The 10,300-nt window shown below is 33.0% G+C and overlaps 1 long non-coding RNA gene across 1 annotated transcript; it reads left to right on the forward strand.

Moving 5' to 3' along the window:
• Positions 1-2,420: 2,420 nt before the first annotated feature.
• On the forward strand, positions 2,421-6,881 carry LOC143246073 (uncharacterized). Its single transcript, XR_013025772.1, has 3 exons — positions 2,421-2,587; positions 4,692-4,838; positions 6,730-6,881. It is a non-coding gene; the product is annotated as an uncharacterized LOC143246073 (long non-coding RNA).
• The last annotated feature ends 3,419 nt before the right edge of the window (positions 6,882-10,300 follow it).

A 10,300-nucleotide genomic window follows, 5' to 3' on the forward strand; every position in this document is an offset into this window, starting at 1 on the left:
CCTATTCTAGCTAATTATTCAAAACCGATTAGACCATTTCTCTTTAACATCCACTGCTATCTAGTTTTTCTGGATACCAGACCACGTTGGTATTCATGGGAATGAGCTCACTCGCACTGCAGCTAAATCTACTTGCTCTGGCACTATCACTGCTGTGCCTGTTCCATACATGGACTATAATCCTATATTTAAGGCACGGCTCCATCCCAGTTGGCAATCTACTTGGATTGAGCAACGTGAAAACGAGCTTTACCAAATAAATCTCTCTATTGAACTTTCGTCTTCGATCCGTAAGGATCGGAAAGAGGAAGTTGTTCCAACTAAAATACGCGTTGGTCAGTTTTTTAACGCATCGTTTTTTTCTATTATCTGAAACTGCACCAGTGTGTAGTTCGTGTAACACTCGGATTGCAATAAGCCATATTTTACTTTTTTGTTGTCGTTACGACTCAACGACGGCACAATTTTAAACATGTTCTATCCCATCCCATGGTTTGCCCATAACGTTAGACAGTATTATTGGTGATGGTAACGCTGTCCATCTTGGTAATGGTAATAATAATTTTTAGTTTTTAAAGGCCATTGATCTTTCTAATGCTATACAAGTTTTAATTTTTATATTACACTTTTTTATAATGTGGCTCACTTTTAAAAATCGCAGTTCATCTCGTTCGATTTGAAATGATAAACTGGCAGTAACATTAAATAACTCGAATCCAGGACTGGAAAGGCCAACTTCAGGTGACTGACGATGGTTTTTGTACTTACCTGTTAGTCTTTCTGGCGGGTTATGATAATTAGTTTTTCTCTTTACATGGTACCCTAGATATACACATTGGTTTTATGCTACTTTTGTTTTATCTAAAATAACGTTTGTTTTACCATAGTTTCCTTTTATGAATTTTGCTACATATACTTGTAATTTTACTTTTACCAGATGTTTGGCGCAGACAGACTAGCTGCTTTGTGCTATAAAACACTAAATCAACCATCCAAAAGATCCTGGTGAGTTTTGGGAAGGAATTTCAGATATCAAGATGCAGCACACGTGTTTTATGAAGATCTAGCAGCCTATGCATTATCCTGTTTTACCACCCCAGTGAGTGATGCAATTGCCAAATGCATATTTACCCATATCACCTGAAAAACAAGGTCCGTAATCGTATGGGACTGCGGATGTTAGAAGCCATTTTGCGAATCAGAACACACCTTATTATGAGTAGTAACTGTTGCAAATATTCTAAAGTAACGGATAGCATTTTGGCCCAACTTAACACGACAATGTACAAAAGAAAAACTGTGTAGATGATCTTGAAGCGCTCTTTGACTAACCAGTAGTTAATACTTTAATGTCAAAGATGGTGGAGGAAAACGACTCTTTATCTTTAACTTATGTCCTCTTGAAATTGTGAATATCAACAAAATAATGGAAACCATAATGACGTCACTGGCTTTTTTTGTATAAATCAAATTTCAGGAAAGTTTGACTTTCTACTGCGATTGCGTCGTAGAATTATAGAAATGGTAGTTATCTTCTAACTTTTCAGAAACCATACATGCTTTGTAATATATTTTAGCCACAGCATAGCCACACGTAGAATGACCTGATATTTTTTTGGTACAAACGTTTTGCTCAGTTCCGTCATCTCCTGACCGATTTGACATTTAATAACGGTTTCTGATTCAGAAGACGAAGGAACCCTATCGATTGGTGCATTTTATCACGTCCACAATTTTACAGGTTAATTTACTCCAATTCTGCCTTTAAAGAATATCAATTTGAGAACAGACTAGTAAATATTCCAATACGCGAGCTTGTGTTTTGGTATTGATAAACCACAACATTGTATTAACAAAATGTTTTTACTAGTAGCATTTATGGAACATTTAAGTTTTACATTTTAACACTACGGCTTGACCTTCGGCTCCTCTACACTAGTGGACAGTACGTACATCAGCTTACCACTGCAAGCTGCTGTGGAACTTCCGGTTTGTGTAATGCTCCCTCTAACGGTAAACTTTGTGAAACGGAAACTAACCATCATAGTATCTTTCCTAGTTACTTGTGTTTCCTATGTTCTGGAGATTGCTGTTCCGCAAGGTGTGTGTAAAGCAAAGTGTCCTGCAATTCTTTGTTTTTATCATAATTATAATTTTACTAGAGTTATGATGCTTTCAGTTATGTTGAGTGTAACAAACTAAAATGAATTACAAATCAGTGTTTGCTTAAAAGCAAAATATTTAGTCACGTATTAATATTCATTGAATTTACGTTCCTGAAGTAACATTTAACAGCTATAAACTTGTTAGGTTAAGTTTTTTTTTTTTTTTTTTAAGGTATCGTATCTGTATTTAACTTCTTATTGTAGTTTTACTGGTAATTTTGTTATTGGCGTTTTAAATATGTATTTATTTTGTACAGATATGATAAATTTTCCGATGATGGATAAAATGTCCATATCCACACCTGCTGGCATCTATTTCGTGACTGAAGAAGCATATCCCTCTCCTATTCGAACTGTGGTGGTTGGTACTTCTATTCTTCGTTCGATGATAGGAGCAGCAATCTCTATTTATTCGTGAACTGGTGAGTTAAAACAAACTTGTATTTTGATAAACATTTGTTTACCAGAGTATGTATTGCCACTCGCCAGACATTGTTTTATATTGATGTATGAACACTGACCGCTTAAGGTTGGTGTACGAACACATCTTAATGTTAAATTTCACACAAAATCAAAAGGGACCATTATGTGGATAAAAGCAAATAAATAAATAAAAACATGTAATAAGTGTTTAAATTATAACTAGAATATAGTCGACCCTTAGCACAGCCGTATCAGTATATATTTTCTATAAATAAATTTAGTAAAAACTTGTATATAAACTGCTGTATTAGTAAACGTATCAAACAGCTTAAACTCGGATGTTAAAACAATTTTAACAAGGTAAACTCCTTTATGTACATAGTAAAATCTTCCAATAAGTTAACACCACTCTAACCAGTAGTGGGTAGGATACAATCTCGTTTAAATGTTGTAAACACAACTGTTTTGTAACAAAAAAAAATTATTTTCATGACCTTGGCCGCACTCATTATCTATCAGTTCAACTGATAACAACAAACCCATTCGAGGTAAAAATGAATCTCAAGATTGTTTGTACAAAATGTAGAAATTTTGGGACTTCGAAGCGTTGTCTTCTAATTTATTTAATAGTTTTGTGTTGTTATTATGGGTATTAAAAATCTTGTTACAGTTCTAACGGGTATGCAAACACCACAAGCTGTATATCTGTCTATGCCATTCTATTACAACTATTAGTAATTTAGGTACTTATATCAAGATTACTTGTTAGTTTTATTTTCAACTTTTGTTTGTTCAACATTCCTTTCCATACCATCAGATTACAAAACTCTCTCTCTCTCTTTCTTTATCTCTCTCTCCAATGAGAAGTATACAAAACTGCTGCATGCACAGTACCTCCTGGGAACCTGAGTGGCCCAGATTCAAATTCTTGAATTTGGGGATGGAATATTTCGGCGGATATAACTCCTGATAGACCATCCTGGAGTTTTTCACTAAACAAATAAAAACAATGAAGAGAAATAACACTACAAAATGTATTTACCGAGAGGAATTATCTGGCTACGTTTTCCATGCCCACTGCTATAAAACGGTAAGTGTACGGATTTACAACGTTAAAAATAGTGTTTCGATTCCCCTCAGTGGGCTAGCAGATAACCGGATGTGGCTCTCTTATAAGAAAACCACAAAGCACGTTTGTCATGCATTAGTATTAAAAACGTTAACCTTTGATTAACAATATCCTATAATAAACACTGACAGGTATCAAACACAACTACATTACTATACTTTGTGTACCAACCGACTTGCATTATCTGACGTTATCTTAGTATTAACAATCGCTTGGGAAACTTTTTTCGTTTATTTTTCATAGGACTTAACCAATGCCTTTCCATCTTACCAAGGGTGCGTAAAACATCATTTTAATAACCGTCTAAAATACTGTTAAAAATATGAAATATCGTATTGAGTGGCAGAAAGAAAACCTATTTCAAAATATCACTAATTACTTAAATTTCAAACTAGACATTACATTTTGAAACTGAAACTTTCACCCATTATGTTTCATAGGAATGCAATAACAGACTATAATAAATAATAGTATTAAATATATTATTTCCCCTGATTCATAAATATGAAATAAACTATTTTAATTTGTTGTAAAGTACAATGTACCCTGATGTTGCATGTAACGAAATTATACACCATAGCCAAGGTAATTTGTACAGAACCTGAAATGTATGGTAAAAGCTTTTAAACACAATCAAGTGTTTACAATAGGATTATTTGACAGTTTGTAAGAACGTGCTTATATCCCTTCAATACGTCACTAAGAAATATTGCTGTAAAAGTATAGCCTTAAAGACAAAAGTCCCTGTCACGTGATCAGTGGAAGGTTTGTTTGGAACCCTAAAAACTTTGTTTTGATATTTGTGGTGGGCACGAAACGAATATCCTATTGTATATGTTTAACAAAACAAATGCAAAGATTGAAAATTTATTGTTTGTAAAATAACGTTAAATATTTTTTTTGAAACTTTCATTTATTTCTTTTATAAAATTTAATACTAAGTTGAGTTTAGTGGTTCTGTTTCATTCTTTCAGATAAATACATGCACGTCGCTGTACCTTCACTAATCTTTGTCAATAGTAGCAAACATTAGTCTTCCTTATACCTGAAACATTTAACAGCCAACTTCAATACAATACTGGAGATAGAGAACCAAGAGGGCTTCTTTCTAATACAGATTTGTAAGTAAACCGTGACAGTGATAAAGGATTAAAAATTTTTTTCTACATCTTCACAACTTTTACTAAACTCAAAATCCCTTTTTACTTCTAATATTCAGTTCTAGAACATTCGTGATAAGTTTATTCCATCTGATTGTTTATCGGTAAGATTGAAATCTCGTAACACTAAATTAAAAGATTCGACTGCTGTGGTGAACACAACTCGTATGGCAATTTGTGCAAATTTGCTCTTGAGGAAAGCAAAACAAAGCCAAATAAGGTATAAATGAATAATATTGACTACAATAACAATCTTTACAATAGAAAATATCTGAGTTTTATATTTACACCATTTCGACTAATACCATCGATACTATGCGTCGAAACGTAATGTTTAAAAAAAACAACTAACTTGCTCATTGTGGTATTTTGTTAATCAATTACTAAGTTCAGTAGGTTTAAACACACTTTATAAAAAAAAGTGTTTATCTTTTTAATCTATATATTTCAACAAATAAATTTGAACCGTTTGTTAAGATTATTTGATTATTAAAACAGTTTTTAGCGTTTTAGTTTAACAAATCTTCCAATGTACTCATATAAAATATTTGCAGAAAATGTTTTTTACTACTTCTGTCAACTGTATTGTAATAAGGAGAATGTTTCTGTCACGTCATTTAGCATTCTTTCTTGATTGGTTGAAGATAAAAAGTAAAACCTGTTACCAGTTGTCAAAAAAATTTAAAAATAAACGTTGGAAAAATATTTTACCAGAAAAGAAAAACAAAATTTTAATCTTTCCAAGATGCCCTAAGTATTCTGTGCTAAAACCACAACTAATATATTTTGTGCCCTTGTGGATCAGCTGTCAATCTGAAGGCTTACAAAGCCCAAAATCTGGATTTCTATACAAGTGGTGCGCACAGTACAGATAATAATTGAGCAGTTTTGTGGTTACAACAAATAAAGCAAAAAAAAATACGTTTAATGTTATGTTTTGTGAGCTCATTTACAAACTGAAGACTGTTTCCAACGATAACATGTTTTAGTGGGTATAATGTAGATTTTTCTTGGGAAACTAATTATGAAATGGTTTATTAGTCGTTTACTCTCCGAGTTTCGACGGGAGTGGTTACAAAGTGCCATGAAGATTACCCAAACACAATGGATAGTTGTCAGACTTTCTTATAGAGTCTACTATCAGTGTTTCTTCTCTACCCCCCCCCAGATCCTGTGTACATGAAGTTTGATACTGTGCTTAACTTCTCGCTCAAAAGCTGTTGAAACCAAACATACCTTACGTGCACAAGTACTAATGCCACGTTTTAATACCCAAAGGGTTGTGTTTCGCATGCTAGCCCTACTTATGGTTAAATGTAAAATAATTAGATATTGTAGGGAAGCTTAACTGACACATTGGAGTCTCTGTTAATCAAGAAGGGTCCTAAACTCTACAGATATTTTGTGCTAGTTAAATCTAACATAGGTGCGAGTTAACTTAAAATATTTATTCCTCATTTTTAAAGTTTTAAAGAAGGCTTTTAATTAGTGTATAATTATGAGAAAACAAAGTATTTTAAGGTGTGATTGTATTATTCAGTCGCAGAAAGATGCTAGTTCTTTCAAAGTATTGGCTTATTATCATTTAGTTAAACACAGATTCAAACTCTCTTAAAAAGATGCGACTTTTTACTAAAAGAAACATTTAAAATGTAGAGTATTTAAGAGCAAATCGAATACGCACGAATGATAACTTCCGAACCTTCGATGTAAGTGGAAAAGCGCCATCTATCATGTTTGAATTATAACCAAGAAATATGTTTGAAAATGTTCTTTAAAGCTATTATAGTATCTTGCTATTTCTGTGTTTTTTTAATAAGTGTCAATGCCTTATTCAAATCTTTTCTTACAGATTGGTCAAATATCATGTAGAAGGTTCAGTTGAAGAGATCTGAGCTTCAACAAACAGTAGCAGAATGAAAATAGAGGAATTAAAATCAATACAAACTTGTATTGTTAACAGTATATTAAAACTAAGTATTAAGGCTTACTGTGACGTTTCCAATATTTATTTAGCAGGTACTTGGAGAGAAAAATTTTATGTAGAATAAAAAACAACAACTCTATACCGAAGAATAGATTCGTGGTTCGAGCCCCACTGAGGGTGCATATTTATATTGTACTTACAGTGAATTTAATTGAGCAAAAAATTGTAGCATGTATTTATGCAGCGGTAGAAGCATTATAAAAGTGACTGTCAAATAACATTGAGTGAGAGTCGCCCATAGCATGATGTTGATTAGCTTTTATTCCCCTTCATTTTATCATTTCTAATTCATGAATGGCAAGAAAACTTAGCCCCTGAGCAGCTTTGGGGAAATTCAATTAGGAAGAAACGAGTAAAATCATTGTAATTTATATGAATAGTAAACTACTGCTGCTACATACAAATAAAACTGAAAACGGAAATATCATTTGGCTATCTTCACACTGCCCACTTCTTGGAACGAATTCGGATTTTAGCACCACAATTCTGTAATACCGACATTCTTTGTACATTTCTTTCCGTGATAGTGACTTTTAATTTTGTTTTCGCTAATGTGTTTGCTAAGTTATAAACCTGATTGTAAACTCGTTTATCCATTAACAAAGTACAACGTTTTTAAACATGGAAATAGTTGTTCCTTGGGGGGGGGAGAGTTTGTAGTGTTTTTATACTTCTACACGTTTATATGTACATTTCTGTTTACATAAACAAAATGCTCGATTTTCACCTTTTCCTACCATTTTTCAAAGAGTTTTCGAAGTTTCACAATGAAAGTCCACAGTACCGTACGATGTTAAGTACTTCCTTCAATATTCAAGTAAATTCATAACCCTAAATATACACCAATCAGCGAATTTAGTGTTAACAATTTAAAACAGACGAAACTAGGTGTTGGGACTGAGCTTTCCAATTCATATCATTAATTTAATTATTGCATCAGCAACTTTTTTGTTGCTATGACGTTTGACCCTGAAATTACTGACTTGTTTGCGTACCGTTAACTACTGCGGTTTTTTATGGTCTGTAGCGTGATGTTAATAAATTTTTGTGAAATATATATAATCGGAGATAACTACCTATATCACATTCTCAATATTAACGTTTCGTTCTGAGTCTAAGTTTCATTTGTCCGCGAGAAAACTAAATGTTATGTACATGTGATATTGTTTAATTTAACTTAAATCGGGAAAATATCACAGTATAAAAATATTTTATATATGTATACACGTAAATGTTTCTCCGTTGATTTGTTTTCAGTTAAGTACAAAATGGACTCTCTGTACTCTGCCCCCACGAATGTCAAAACTGGCTTAAGATCACAAAGGTATAGCTTTGCTACTGAGAAATATTTCTTTTAAACATAAGATACAAGAATCGAGTAAAATCATTTATTGGAGAAACCACAAAGACCCTCCCTCAAGAATGAGACAAAAGAAACAATTTCAATTTTGCTTGGTCTCTCTAAAGTACAAATACTTTACTATTTCATACCAAAGTATATAAATATCTAATACCCCATGTCTGCTGTAAAGAGCACACGTCTACAGCTATTTTCTTGTCAATACATTGTACATTTGATGTAGTGATCTCTCCAAAGTTCACTGAAATTGGTTCCCTCGTAGTAATGTATATCTTACTGTTTTATAGGAACAATTAAGCCTTCACATTCATCAAAGTCGACACCGTATCTACTCTGCTGCTGACTGTAGGTGAAGAATATAGCCTAAAAACTTCACGTCTTTTGTATATCAACCACTTTTATTATAAACAGTGTCAGTTTATCTTGCACTATAAGTGTCAACTATACGACCCTATTGGATCATAAGAGGTTAGACTGGCCTATCACGCTGAATAACCTTCAATGTATAACTTTGATTTTACACGTTTGGTATTTGTGATTTCTCTTCTTGGAGCCACACTGCTCTAGAAATAGGTTGTCCGTAGACATAATTTAAAATGGTGAGTGAAACCAATCGCATTAGTAAACAATCAATATGGGATTGACATGAATACACCTCCTTCTAGGTGCTTCAGACATGTTAAGGAAAGATAGATAGGGATAGCACACGAAAACATCATTAAGTCTTTTTACCTAATAGAATTCTTTAGAATTATAAAATTTAGACTTAAAGACACGAGACTCCAAGACGTAGAGTTAACTATGGGCTGGTAATCGCTGTTAACAAGATAAAGTGGTTTGACAATTTTAAAATAAAATATAACAAAGAGGAAGAACTGTAAACATGTTTATTTAACTGTTTACACCATTACTGAAATACACAAAGAACATACAACCGGTAAAACTAAAATGTATTATATACCAAGTTCATTTCATATTCTAGTTGAGATGTTTCTTTTACTATACTTCTTTACAGAAGTTCTAGATCTGACTAATAAATAGTAAGTTTATAAACATTAGAACGCAGTGATACGTTAATAGAAATACATTGCAATGTACTTGTTTCTCTAATGAAGGATAAACCTTATTTTATTTTCTTCTGGGTTTAATACACTGTAGCAGGAATAATAATTAACTTACAACTTGTGTTTCTAATTAGAGAGAGATTTAGTTTAAACCTAATAAGTTTTATTACCATAGTTATACAGTCTCACTAATTGTTCTTAACGTTTGATACAAAAGATGCCAACGTGAATAATAAGTTATCAGTGGAAGTAGTGAAGAACTTGTAGGTCAATCCCGCAATAAGTGTATGGTCTCTACCATTACTGTGTCTTAAATTTTGTAAAGAAGATTTATACCCATCCATTACTCCATGCTTTCAGTTGGAAGCTAGTATCTGTTAATTTAATTCCATAAAGTTTTAAAATCAACAGTTTCTATTTGTATGTATGCATACACAACTGGCTCTCTGTGCTCTGCCTACCACTAGTATAGAAAGCCGGTTTCTAACGTAGTTAGTCCATAGACATACCACTAGAGATCTAACACAACTTTAGAAAATTAAAATAAAACAACTAATTTTAATGTTCTCGGAAGAAAGTTTACTTTAGTTATGTATCCATCTTACCTGTCATTGTTTGTTGTTAAGTATACAGTTACAGAAATGGGTGTCTGTAACTGAAACTGTTATAGATGTCACAGTCTTGAGTCTAAATGTAGGTGTCGGAGTAACGTGTATCAGACCGTTATAAAGGTTATGCACCTGACCAGCTTTGTTTATTCTGCCATCTTGGACCTAATAACAAATTAGTGAAATAACGATGACCTTATATTCAATTAAATACTAAGAACTGTATCGTGTAATAATACTACTTTGTTGTGATGCTGTTGGTTAAACAAAATACAGGATTGAACTTTCGTCGTCATTGTTGGTTTCTCGAGGAAGAATAATGTGGCCGCTGCACGTGAGTTACACTATCATATTCCTGTCACACACGTGCAACGTACCGTCAAGTCCTGGCCCTCCAGTTGACT

The sequence above is a fragment of the Tachypleus tridentatus genome, chromosome 3, assembly GCF_004210375.1.
Source record: "Tachypleus tridentatus isolate NWPU-2018 chromosome 3, ASM421037v1, whole genome shotgun sequence".
NCBI classification, from domain to species: domain Eukaryota; kingdom Metazoa; phylum Arthropoda; class Merostomata; order Xiphosura; family Limulidae; genus Tachypleus; species Tachypleus tridentatus.